At 41.2% G+C, this 12,412-nt stretch overlaps 1 protein-coding gene across 1 annotated transcript in view; it reads right to left on the bottom strand.

The window, feature by feature from the left end:
• LOC137503847 (heat shock factor protein 1-like) overlaps positions 1-12,412 on the bottom strand; it is a 164,279-nt gene that overhangs the window by 131,653 nt on the left and 20,214 nt on the right. Inside the window, exon 2 of the mRNA XM_068231388.1 lies at positions 9,823-9,900. The gene's annotated coding sequence lies outside the window, so the exon portion shown is untranslated. The remainder of the gene's footprint in view (positions 1-9,822; positions 9,901-12,412) is intronic.

Here is a 12,412-nt window from a genome sequence, read left to right on the forward strand (position 1 = left end):
TATGAAATGCAACAATCATCCCTGTATGGAATGCTGCTATAACCCCCATATTAAAAAAAATGCAACAATCACCCCTATAAAAAAAATGCAACAAACATCCCTGTATGCAACTACCCTATACATAGTTCAGAATGCTGTGCTGCCCTATACCTGTCTAGGGAGACTTACTTGTAACAGGGAGCACATTAGGCTATGGTGGCCAGTACATCTAGTTATGTGGAGGGGCTGGCCAATACTGGGGGCACATTTGGCTATGGAGAGGGGGGGGGGGGCAGTGTGTGAATGCTTTTGTACATTCTCAAAATGGTGGCAGCTTATGGTAGTTTTCCCCCATTATGCCAGAATTTTCTTTTCTTTTTTTTTTAGAAATGGATATCAGTAATCCAGCACCAAAGCGAAAACGCAAGTCTTACGTAGCAGCTTTCAAGGTCAAGGTTGTGACAAGAGCAGAAGAGAGCAATAACAGTATTGCAAGTAGGGAATTTGGAGTTGATGAAAAACAAGTGAGGGAGTGGCGGAAAATGAAGACTGAATTGACACAGATTCCCAAAGCTAAAAAAGCTCTACGTTGTCCAACGACTCCTTATAAGGCTCTGGAGAGTGAATTGCACAAATGGGTTCTAGAGTGTCGGCAAAATGGTTACTGTGTAACACGCATGGGAATACGGCTACGTGCCCTTCAAATGGCAAAAGAAGACAAGTACAAAGTACCAGGCATTGAAAACTTTGCTGCGTCAGCAGGATGGTGTACCCGTTTCATGAATCGGTTTGGCCTATGCTTGCGACAAAGAACCAAGATTTCGCAGAAGTTGCCGCAAGACCTTACAGAAAAAGTGACGTCTTTCCATTCGTTCATTATCAAACAGAGGAGGCTTTATAATTATGACCTGGGAGACATAGGAAACATGGATGAAACTGCCATGACATTTGATCTTCCAAGCAATAGAACTGTGACAAGTATGGGAGAAAAAACGATTTTTGTCAGAACCACAGGAAATGAAAAAAATCATTTCACAGTTGTCCTGTCATGTTTGGCTAATGGAACCAAGCTGCGGCCTGTCATCATTTTTAAAAGAAAGACCTTGCCAAAAAATGTCAAATTCCCACCACGAATTACTGTGCGCGCACAAATTAAAGGCTGGATGGACGAAGAAGGAACAAAAAAATGGCTGGCAGAAGTTTAGAATGGGCGACCAGGAGCAGCCTTAAAGAAAAAACCATCTTTGCTGGTTTGGGATATGTTCAGGGCCCACATATCCAATGACACAAAAGAATTGGCAAAGTCACATCAAGTTACTTTAGGTGTTATTCCAGGTGGACTAACATCTGTATTGCAGCCCCTGGATGTTTCTTTAAACAAACCCTTTAAAGATCGTGTGCGCAAGATGTGGCATGAATGGATGTCATCTGGTCAACCCCGACTGACAAAAGGCGGAAATCTAATGAAGCCAAGCATAGAACTTATTACACAGTGGGTTCGAGATGCATGGGAAGACATTCCTGAAGAGATGGTGCGACGTGCCTTCCTGAAATGCGGCATAAGCAATGCTTTGGATGGCAGTAAGGACAGTGCTTTATACGAGGATGACAGCAGTGATGGGGATGAAAATGAAGTCAGTGATGAAGACATTTACGCTGATGGCCCCACACCACTTGCAGATGCGTTTGCAGATACGGAAGATGAAGAATCCAGTTTTGAGGGATTTTAACTGTTTTAGTTTGGTTGCTGGTTGTCCCCTTAAGTTATTGTTTACCATAAACCATATTGTCTTGGTTGAGCCTACCGGTATTCTCAGCTAGAGCTAGTTTACCAAAGTTATCGTATGTTTCTCTAGTCCTTTTAAAGATATTGCAAGTTGGACAGCTTCACTGTAGAGTCTTGAGTCATAGCTACCGTATAATGAGCCTATACCAAAATGTAGTGCTGTTATTACTTACACTCATGTTCTTTTCTTTTAAATAAATATTTTAAAACATACCATATACTGCATTGATGTCTGAATTAATGTAATGTTATTGGCATTTACTTTTTGATACTCAGGAGCCAATGCATTATATGAGAGTCATTTATTTTATCCTGATTTTTGGGGGAAAAGTGGGTACCTCGGCTTATATGCGGGTCGGCTTATATGCGAGTATATACGGTAAACCACATAGGTGCTCTGGCAGGTGAGGAAATGTCTGATCTCGTGTCCCCTACCAAATGTGTTACGCTTGTGCATATGAATGCATTCAGTACATGACAAGCACGGAAATGATCCCAGACGTTTACTGCCCAAAAAGGTGCTTGGGTGAAGGTGGACAATCTGCTCGTACCAATCTGCTGCCCAGCTCATTATCATCAGCTATTGGAGGTTGACGAAATTCTGGAATTTCCGGATAAGCACTGCCCAAGATGTGCCAGTGTTTCCTGATGCAAGACATAATTTTGTTAGAAAAGCCATGGTATTGGCACACAAATGGTAACCGGTTATTACTTGCATCAGATCTCGCTGGCACATCAATGTCATCATTGTTAGGTGAAACGATTTTTTTCAACTCATTCTGGACTAGGTTTTCAGGATACCCCCGCTCTGTGAGCTTATCAACCATCTGCTGCCTTCTCGTCTCCATACAATCGTGGTCAGTAACAATAAGTTCAACGCGGAGCAATTGGCTCTTTGCTATAGAACGGAAGACGGCAGGTGGGTGAAAGCTTCCAAAGCGGAGGAGTTGGTTCCGATCTGTGGGTTTTTGATAGAAATCAGAGACCAGGGCACCATCTTGGTATTTGATCAGAGTGTCGAGAAAACTAATCTCAAACCGATTGTATATAATCTCAAACTTTATGTTGGGATGGCAAGAGTTGAGTTGTTTGTGAAATTCGAGCGGGGGTCCAATGTGGCCCCTCCAGACAGCAAAGACGTAGTCTATGAAACGCCACCACACACCGCAGTGTGTGGCGAACGTTTCATTATCATAGATTCTGGAGGTAATATTTCTCCTTGAATAAGGAGTAATTATTACCCAACACAAATTGAAACAATGTTTCAAAAAAACTGATCTGTGCATCAGTATATTCGCTGCTTTCTCTGATCAAATCAATGCATGCCCTGATCCATTCATCCTGTGGTATAGAGGTATAAAGGGATGATACATCCCAAGTTACCAACCATATGTCATCTGTAGGGTTAAGCTTAAGGGCAGACACTTTAGACAAAAAATCCCCAGTATCGCGTATATAGGATGGTATGCTTTTAACCAGAGGTGACAACACCTTGTCCAATAGTGTGGCACAGGGGGTGAACACCGAGCCTATGCCCGCCGCTATTGGATGACCAGGAGGTTTGGTTGGGTGTTTATGCACCTTCGGCAAAGTATATAAGACAGGTGTTATTGGGTGCATAACAAATAAGAAATCACTTAAATCACGGGCTATCACATGGTCATGAATCGCTTCATCCAAAATGGACCGTAAAGCAGATTTCAGCTGTGGGGCGGGATCACCTGGTACTATTTTATAGACCTTATCATCAGACAATTGGTGCAATATCTCACTCACATAATCTTCATTGTCCATAATTACCAGGTCCCCGCCTTTGTCAGCAGGCTTTAATACAATGTCCCTTCTCTTGCTAAGATTAAAGAGTGCAGTTTTTTCTCCAAGGCTCAAATTATTGCTAGTAAAGTCCTTCTTCTGTGATCTCAAAATGTTATCAATATCTGTAGTCACTTTATCAATGAACATCTCAGCCGCACTATAGGTAGTAGGAGGTACAACTCGACACTTAGGGAACAAGCTAAAACGTTTGCTATTCAAAGTGACACTAGTGTCAGCCCTAATGACACTTGGACGCAATAAAAAGTGAACCTTGATTCTAATCTGTCTAAACAGTCTATATGCATCCTGTTTAACAGTAAAGCTGTCTATGACAGTTCTAGGTGCATAACCAAGTCCTCTATTGAGGACACATACCTCTTCTGTAGATAGTTCGGCTGAGGAAAGATTCATAATGGAGTCTACCGCCGCTGGCTGCGGGTGACTCGGCGTTCTGGTGGGTCGGTTGACAGAGCTGAAGTGGAGGCGGGTGCTATGGTGCTTCCGCCTGGCGCGGCGGTGTCTCTTTGTTGTTTTCTTCTGCGCCGTACCTGGCGTGTGCCCCGGCCTAAAAAACGGCCTGATGCTGGTGATGAAGACCCAGACGTGGGTATTGAGGAGGAGGAGGAGGTGTGTGTGTGTGTGTGTGTGTGTGTGTGTGTGTGTGTGTGTGCGTGCGTGCGTGCGTGCGTCCGTCCGTCCAATCAGTGATTATGCTTAGCACTCCAAAATTGTGTCTACTATACCTATAATTATGAAATGTGCCAGTACTACCCAATATTAAAGGGGACCCCCCACACACATCCTCTCCAATTTTTTTAAAGGGGAACATATCCCTTTATTTAATGCTACCATTATTACCATTTATTTAGTGCTACCATTAAAACTTATATCTTTTACTTTGTGAATAAAAGTCCAGTGATTTATTAAAACACTATCCATATCCCCTAACTAGCCTTACCCTCACAGTAATAGTTCAAAATCTATTGTGACACACACAATGCAATTCTATCCAGTCATGATGACTTCAGATCATGCATCCTCCACCTTATCACCTGCTGCTAAGCAGTAACTATTCCCTACATATGTAGGCCGAACTTTATCACCTCCAACCATATCTTACAACCCTACACCCTACAACAACCCTGACAATTACCAATCTCTCAATCGTCTGATATGAAACAATTTATATAAATCTCTATGTTGAGACCCAGCGGATGCAATGTCCTCATCTTATATATCCACTAAGTCTCCAACCTGAAGATCTCGTCTTATGGCATCCTCGCCATTTATATGGCAACTTTTGTAACGCTGAAAAATGTATAGCGATGGATCTTTTCCATGGTGAGGTAAAAGTGTCTAGATAAACTATGACCCTCCACCCCATTTTCAATGTTCCTAACATGTTCTGACATTCTGTCTTTTAGCCGTCTGGTGGTCCTGTCTATATATTGATACCCGCATGGGCACCATGCCACATATACAACATGTGTGGAATTACATGTCTCTAATTCTGAAAATTTCCCCAGTTTCATAGGAGGAAACTGTTTGTCTCTTCTGAGACACCATCTTATTACAAGCATTGCATTACCTACATGGAAAGAACCCAGTCTAACCTAAAAAATTCCCCATAATTCTCCTGGGCCCATCAGCATACGTAGGTACCTGCATGCTCTGAAGATTTGGAGCTTTTTTATATATAAGTTTTGGTCTTGGGGGTAGATGTTGGGCTAATATACAGTCACTTAATAATACATTCCAATGTCTTTTTTTACTTTTTTCTATCAACTTATGCTGACTATTATAGTCCAACAGTATTGAAAATTTCTGAGCTACTTCACTCTGGCCTTCTATGCGGGGCCTGTCTTTCAACATTGATTGATCTATAAATTTGTTCCACTTTCTTTAATTCCTCTATCAGCATCTCACATTTATATCCCCTTTCTTCAAAACGTTCCACCACCACCGTTTCTACTTTGATGGAGGAAATCCGCTTGTTTGGTGCAATTTCTTTTAATTCAAATAAATTGCCCTTTGGGGCTATTACGCAACCAGGTCCTATGGTGGCAACTATTAGTAGGTATATACCCATTCCGATCCGTCTTTTTAAAATGGGTCTTAGTTCTCACGTTGACATTATCCCTATATAAAGTTAAATCCCAAAAAATCAGTTATGAATGGATCCCACTTCACAGTCAGCTTAATTCCCACTGAATTATCATTCAATTTCTCTACTATACTGTGTTAACATATCTTCTCCCCCTCCCAAACCCATAAGAGGTCATCTATATACCTCCACCAATTCTTGAGGCGATTACTTTCTTGCAGTTGTAAAATACCTTGTTCCCACTAACTCATAAAAATATGAACGTAACTGGGGGCGTATTTCACCCCCACCGCACACCCCACCTGTTGCCTATAAAAGTCACCACCCTACCAAAAGTAATTGTGATTTAATGAATATTCCAGTAACCTAATAATACATTCTATTTGTTGTCCCTTTAGTGTTCCCTGTTCCAGCAATGCCCCCTCCGCCACCCTCATCCCCTCAAAATGGGGGATGATGGTATAGAGAGAGGATACATCAGCAGTCACAAGTACACTATGTTCCCCCAACACCACCCCCTCCAACTTCTGTATCATTTGCTTGGTGTCTTTAATTAAGTGTGCCAAAGTTTCTACTACTTGCTGCAAAAAGAAATCGATATACTCACCAATACGTTGATTCAAACCTCCAATTCCACTAGCTATTGGACGACCTGGTGGTCGGTTCAAATCTTTATGTATCTTAGGGTTCTGATGACTGGTATCCTAGGGGCATCTGGCTGTAGGTACCCGAATTCTGCATCTGTAATTATGCAAGCATCTAACCCATACCTCCAGTATCTCACACAATTCTTATATTGATTAATGGGATTTCCTCTCAATTTCTCATATGTATATGCATCCTCCACCAACCTATCCATCTCTTCAATATATTGATGCTTACTCAAACCCACCACCCCACCCCCCTTATCTGCAGGTCTTATCACAATGTCCTCCTTTTTCCTTAATCCTTCAATAATCTGCATAGCCGGATCCTTGCAAGCACTATTTATTCTATCTACATTTTTAACTATCAGACTTTTAAATAAACATTTCCACCATATTTCCTCTAGATTGATCCAGTGGGTTAAATTTAGACCTATTCTTAAGGTTTGTATGCCGAAACCCCTCATATGATGTTTCCCTCCTAGTTTCTCCCAGTTTCCTCAAAAAGTATATATACTAACCCGTTTGCTTGTTGTCCTATAACCCCTGATTACGTTGTGAGCCGAAACCAAGGTCGGGAAGGAGAGCGGGCTACTCTTCAAATGATCAGAAACGGTCTGATGGTGTATAAGGTGTATGAGACTTTACAGTACATACAGAGATACCTTAGAAGCGACTTGATGCAATTGGGGTCCAGTTTGCATGGACCCTCAATGTAAGTTATACTGTATGCTTTTTTTTTTTTTAACAATATATTTATTTATTGAATCAAGAATAGAGTGTACAAACATTGACAAACAGTTGAAAACACAAAACCAAGCAGATGTTGGATTTATATAGATAATTCGCAATACAGGCATTGTGTGAACAGGTTCAACATGTCAAATAACGGAGGGGTATAGGGATACATAAGAGAGTTTGCGTATTGAAATCAATTCTACATCATTATTCTTATAGTTAGAAGGGAGTAAAACAGAGAAAAAATCTCGTCCTCATACTAAGAAACTCTCATTGCGTCAGTTGTTTGTTCACCCCCTCACGATTCTAGTTTAGCCTGTTCTGGTGAGGCGAGATATTGTTTGAATCACTCTAGCATTTAAAGGGGTAAGTGTGTTCTTCTTAAGAGTAATAATCAGAGATTATGTCTCCCCATGGCACAACAGCAACTTTTTATGTGTATACTATAGAATGAAGTCTAGCTTTTTAAAGCTCCGGGACTCCTGCCTCTTGAGGTGTCTGTCCAGTTAGGGGCCCCCTTATCCATAGATAGGGAGATACATAGAGAGAAAAGAGATGAAGCTCCGGGAAGGGCCAAGTAGGCCAGTCTTTATTAGTTTCTCATAATATCCTTATAAGTCTCCTTGTCCGTAAAGTCATACCACAACGCCCATGTTCTGGTGAATTTATCAGGTTTTTCCTGTTTAAGAGAGATTAGCTCCTCTATGTTAGCTATTGTCTGGACCCTCTCCAACCACATCTTAACTGAAGGTGGGTTATACTGTATGCTTTTAATCTGTGGTTTGGAGCATTGAATAAAGTGTAACCCACTGTTGTTTATAAACTAAGCCTGTGTCATAGTTTTGTACCCTGGTGGTGACCACATCTATTATTGAGCACTGGTGTCTGCAGGCTACAACAGTGGAGTGGTAGAAATGACAGTGCTGAGGATTTTTAGGCACTTGTGTATATTATTCCACTGTGCAGTGGAGAACCTCTAGCAGCTGACCTAATTCCGTTTTGGCGCTCATATCTTTTTTCTTCATGTACGAGTTGAAGGAAAGCTACTGATTTATTCAGCTTGGTTTGCCCCATTTCTTTAGTATATGAAGGTAGATAAACATGGTTATCTAGATTTGTCCTTCTTCCCAAAATAAAGGTAACCAGATGTACCTCATGCTCATCCCAGAGTTACATGTGCACCCTGCTCCATCTATAGACATTTTGATCATACTTCTACCTCTTTGTCACAAGTGGCACCCTATAGATACTCATTTGTTACCCCTTCTTTGCTCTATAATCACTTGTAACCCTTTTTTTCCTCTATAGATTGTTGAAATTGCCCTACTTCTTCCTCTTACAGATATTAAGTTTTGTACTCTCTCTCACTCACTCTGTATAACGTATGTAAAGTGCATGATGGCACAGGAGAATAACAGTCTAGCAACGTTTCAACGTTGCCATCTTTTGCAGAATTTCTCAATGCTATGTCCAAAGTCACAATGGCTTCAGTTAATATAACACAATGTGAAATAAGGAGGCATGTTCCAATTATGGGTGTTGGGTTGGAAAAAGAGATTGTTAGTTGACGTTTTGACACGGATGAATGGATGATTGTGGCGACAATAAAGAGAGCATAGTGTAATTTTTTTTCATCACATATCCAGGGGGACATAAGTGGCAAAATATTCAATAGATGAGAGTTAAAATGGAAAGTTAGCAAGGGAAACAAATAGTATCCTAACTGAAAGGTGGCAGGGGAACAAATAGTGGACAAAATGAGGGTATAGCAGGAGTTCATATTTTTGATCAGTAGCGTTCTATTAGCACGGCTCACCTAATCGATTAAAGTCAGGGGCAATTAGAGACCTAATTTATATTTAATGGTTCACATAGAACTGGATTCATCTTTGCATTAGAAGACAGCACAAGGGGAGTTGTAAAAAGAGGAGAGCTCTCTGATTGCTGTTGAAGTCGATGTTTTTTTTTTTTTGTGGATGCCGATATTTACATTTATGCATGGAAAGCGAAGGAGAAATAGTGTGTGGGGGTGGGGAGGCGGTAGAGGGAATACATATGGAAAATGCATATGGAGATAAAAAAAAATGTATCTTATATTACAGGAAAATTACAGTTACAGTTCAATACTCTGCCATATACTTGCAGTATATATTATTAGTTTTTATTCCTTTAGGTTTGTTTTTTTAATGTTATCAAGCTTTAATAAATTGTAAAAATTCTAATTTTAAATGGACAAAAAATACTTTTTTGAGATTTATTAGAAAAGCTGTATATTGTGCCTTTACTATTTGAGCCCATGGTCATGTGGGTCCAGGAAAAAGATTTCTATTATCATCCTTTTCAGTACGGAAAATAAAAGAGAAATACCCCGACCCAAATAATACACACACAGGATTCAAATGGAAATAAGATGACGAAATGCTAATGCTGTACACTTTAGAAGATTGAAAAATAAATTTGACTACGTCTAGTATTTAAATAAACATTCTACTTTCAAACTCAATACAATATTTTTATTTTAAAAAATGTCTTTTTTAAATAATTATACTGTATTTCATTATTTAAATAACTGTGTAAAATTTTTATAATACAGTAAAATGTCACAAATAGTATATTCAGCTAAAGTAAATATTCGGGTATAGTAAATGACCTAATGACCTCTTCAAGCCATGTCCAATCTCCACTAAAAATCCATGGGAGCAAGGTCTGATATAAAATATAACATGGGGTATAGTGTTTTTTTGTTTTTTTTTTACCTTCACACATGCACGCACGCTCGCTCGCTCGCTCACTCACTCTCGCTCTCTCTCTCGCTCTCTCTGTGTGCAGCCTTCCTGCAACGACAAAAGAAAAAACCCATTGACATTGGAATTGTAACTGATACACTGTGCGAGGGCAGTGAATGACCCAATGAAGGAGCCTTGTCCCGCCTACGGGAAAAAACGACACCAGTTAACACTAAAAATCTACAGTTAACACACAGGGCAAAGAGTTAATATGAATGGCAAATACAATATGTATTTATGTGGAATACCTTTGGACTTTTTACCCACTACTTTTGAAGGTTAAAAATTGTGTATTACATTTGTTAAAAATAATGTATGTTCTATTTAAACCTGTAGTTTATAAAAAAAAACAAAAAAAACATTTAATTTACTTAAAAGTATGTATAAATGCTGCGGATATATTTTGTTGTGGTAGGCCCTGTTCACACTGCACGCGTTTCCAGCCGCGTTTTAGAAACGCGTGCAGGAAGCCGACACGCACGACATCAGACAGTGCATAGAGTGCACTGTCTGATGTTCACACTACATGTGTTCCAGACCAGTGCGGTCCGGGAACGCATGCTGCACGCATTTTTTACAGAAACGCATGGCTGACCAATTCACTTCAGTGAATGGGATCAGCCAGGCAACGCATACAAACGCGGATGGCGTGTGTTCGTATGCGTTGCGTTCCGAATGCACGGCCGTCCGTGTTTGTCATGTGAACAGGGCCTTAGAAATACAAAAATATATTAAAAAAAACAAACGATTTTTTTCACATAATTACTTTAAATAACAACAGAAAACACATTTAAAATAGTAGCAAAAAAAGGAACGTACATATTATACTGTCTATTATTTTTTACTAATATCACACTTTGCCCAAAGGGCTCAGGCCACATAGGTACAAAGGTAATGTTAAAAATTCACACGTGGTGGGTGTCTGGTTCGTAATACCCCCACTTGTGAAAACACATGTCTTTAAAAAGCGAACAATGAAGGCTCATAAAGAATGACACTTTTGTGCGCTACCCCATGTGATTAAACAACAGTGTAGAGTTATGGGGGCTGAGGGTCTTTACTGATCCCCCACACCTATATGATCACGTGGGGTGTAGCTATCTCCTCCTACCACATTCCACTCCGTTTGTGGCTGCACATGAGTCAAAGGATGCCCTGTATTAACCACTTCCGGATTCTCGGAGCGTATATACACGCCCCTGAATCCTGAAGTGTATTCCATGGAAACGGCCGCTCGTATGAGCGGCCGTTCCATGTCAGTTCCCGGAGGGTGTCTCCGTGAACACCCTGCGAGCCGATCGGCGGCTCGCAGGGTAAATGTAAACACACGGGGAAGACCTTCCCCGGTGTTTACATGTATACGGCGCTGCTGCGCAGCAGCGCCGTAGAGGAGATCGGTGATCCCCGGCCTCTGATTGGCCAGGGATCACCGGCATCTGATAGGCTAAAGCCTATCCCATCAGGCGCAGGACGGAAATCCGTCCTGCGCCGCTCACAGGGGGAGGGAGAGGGAGGGAAGGGGAAGGAGGCCAGGAAGCGCTGCGGAGGGGGGCTTTGAAGAGCCCCCCCCCCCGCAAGCGCAAGCAGCCGGCGGCGATCAGACCCCCCCAGCAGGACATCCCCCTAGTGGGGAAAAAAGGGGGTGAAGTCTGATCGGCCTGGCTGCTAGCTGATCGGTGCTGCGGGCTGGAGAGCCCACGCAGCACCGATCAGCGCAAAATAGCGTGGTAGGGAAGTGGTTAATGTGATAGATCCGACTCCCACAACCTATCTTGGAATTACTGTGGTAAGAGTGGTGCTAACTATCACTCACATACTATTGACCCCATAGGGGTCACTGAAACAGGTGTAAGCCTTCACAGAAGGTGTAGCTGGGGTAAATGAGGAAAGAAATATAAGGGTGCATACAAATATATACAGTGGGTGCTACTCAACATTTGTTTCTTGGATGTTTTCCTCTCTCTACTATTTTTTGCGGGTTGGGGTGACCCCTAATACTCGAGTCTAACGTTATAGTAGAGGATTCTGATTCGGAAGGAATTTCCCCCTCTGACTGAGATTCTTCTCTGTTCTGCACTGGAACCTTTTTTACTGACCAGGAATAGACTTGGTTTAGTTTGAAGTCCTCTCTATTTCTCTGAAGTTTGCGCTGTTTTCTTGTTTTGACCTCCTCTGTGTAAAGATTGATTTTACTTTCTAATTTAGCCTCCAATTTGTCAAAATCATGATGGCCAGATGCTTCTAATATCAGTTTCTGTTGTTCTTTGTTTGTTTTCTCAAGGAACTTCGAAATCTCTCGAATTCTCTTAAGAATTGTATTTGTTCGAGAGTTTGTTTTGTTTTGAGGTCTTCCCACCCTTTCATAAAATCTATGTCATCCGTGTGTGAATGAGGTTTGATTAGATTCCTTAGCCCTCTGACTGTAATACGTTCATCAAGATATGCGTTAAAACTTGCTACTTCCCAAGAGGATCGAGCATATTCTTTGTAAGTTTTATATATTTCTTTAAAACCTGGTTCAATATCCACCCGTTTTCCCAAGAATTCACCCTCTGAGTCG

The sequence above is a fragment of the Hyperolius riggenbachi genome, chromosome 4, assembly GCF_040937935.1.
Source record: "Hyperolius riggenbachi isolate aHypRig1 chromosome 4, aHypRig1.pri, whole genome shotgun sequence".
Lineage (NCBI taxonomy): Eukaryota > Metazoa > Chordata > Amphibia > Anura > Hyperoliidae > Hyperolius > Hyperolius riggenbachi.